Here is a 1,748-nt window from a genome sequence, read left to right as displayed (position 1 = left end):
ACCCATAGATGGCGGAAAGTGACTGTGTGTAATTACATAACACACATAGATGGCGGAAAGTGACTGTGTGTAAGTACATAACACACACAGATGGCGGAAAGTGACTGTGTGTAATTACATAACACCCATAGATGGCGGAAAGTGACTGTGTGTAATTACATAACACACATAGATGGCGGAAAGTGACTGTGTGTAAGTACATAACACACATAGATGGTGGAAAGTGACTGTGTCTAATTACATAACACCCATAGATGGCGGAAAGTGACTGTGTGTAATTACATAACACCCATAGATGGCGGAAAGTGACTGTGTGTAATTACATAACACACATAGATGGCGGAAAGTGACTGTGTGTAATTACATAACACACATAGATGGTGGAAAGTGACTGTGTGTAATTACATAACACACAGATGGCGGAAAGTGACTGTGTGTAATTACATAACACCCATAGATGGCGGAAAGTGACTGTGTGTAATTACATAACACACATAGATGGCGGAAAGTGACTGTGTGTAATTACATAACACACATAGATGGCGGAAAGTGACTGTGTGTAAGTACATAACACACATAGATGGTGGAAAGTGACTGTGTCTAATTACATAACACCCATAGATGGCGGAAAGTGACTGTGTGTAATTACATAACACCCATAGATGGCGGAAAGTGACTGTGTGTAATTACATAACACACATAGATGGCGGAAAGTGACTGTGTGTAATTACATAACACACATAGATGGTGGAAAGTGACTGTGTGTAATTACATAACACACAGATGGCGGAAAGTGACTGTGTGTAATTACATAACACCCATAGATGGCGGAAAGTGACTGTGTGTAATTACATAACACACATAGATGGCGGAAAGTGACTGTGTGTAAGTACATAACACACATAGATGGCGGAAAGTGACTGTGTCTAATTACATAACACCCATAGATGGCGGAAAGTGACTGTGTGTAATTACATAACACACATAGATGGCCGAAAGTGACTGTGTGTAATTACATAACACACACAGATGGCGGAAAGTGACTGTGTGTAAGTACATAACACACATAGATGGTGGAAAGTGACTGTGTCTAATTACATAACACCCATAGATGGCGGAAAGTGACTGTGTGTAATTACATAACACACATAGATGGCGGAAAGTGACTGTGTGTAAGTATATAACACACATAAATGGTGGAAAGTGACTGTGTGTAATTACATAACACCCATAGATGGCGGAAAGTGACTGTGTGTAATTACATAACACACATAGATGGCGGAAAGTGACTGTGTGTAAGTACATAACACACATAGATGGTGGAAAGTGACTGTGTCTAATTACATAACACCCATAGATGGCGGAAAGTGACTGTGTGTAATTACATAACACCCATAGATGGCGGAAAGTGACTGTGTGTAATTACATAACACACATAGATGGCGGAAAGTGACTGTGTGTAATTACATAACACACATAGATGGTGGAAAGTGACTGTGTGTAATTACATAACACACACAGATGGCGGAAAGTGACTGTGTGTAATTACATAACACCCATAGATGGCGGAAAGTGACTGTGTGTAATTACATAACACACATAGATGGCGGAAAGTGACTGTGTGTAAGTACATAACACACATAGATGGCAGAAAGTGACTGTGTCTAATTACATAACACCCATAGATGGCGGAAAGTGACTGTGTGTAATTACATAACACACATAGATGGCGGAAAGTGACTGTGTGT

Source organism: Pseudophryne corroboree, chromosome 11, assembly GCF_028390025.1.
Source record: "Pseudophryne corroboree isolate aPseCor3 chromosome 11, aPseCor3.hap2, whole genome shotgun sequence".
NCBI lineage: Eukaryota > Metazoa > Chordata > Amphibia > Anura > Myobatrachidae > Pseudophryne > Pseudophryne corroboree.
Note: the sequence above shows the minus strand (reverse complement) of the source record.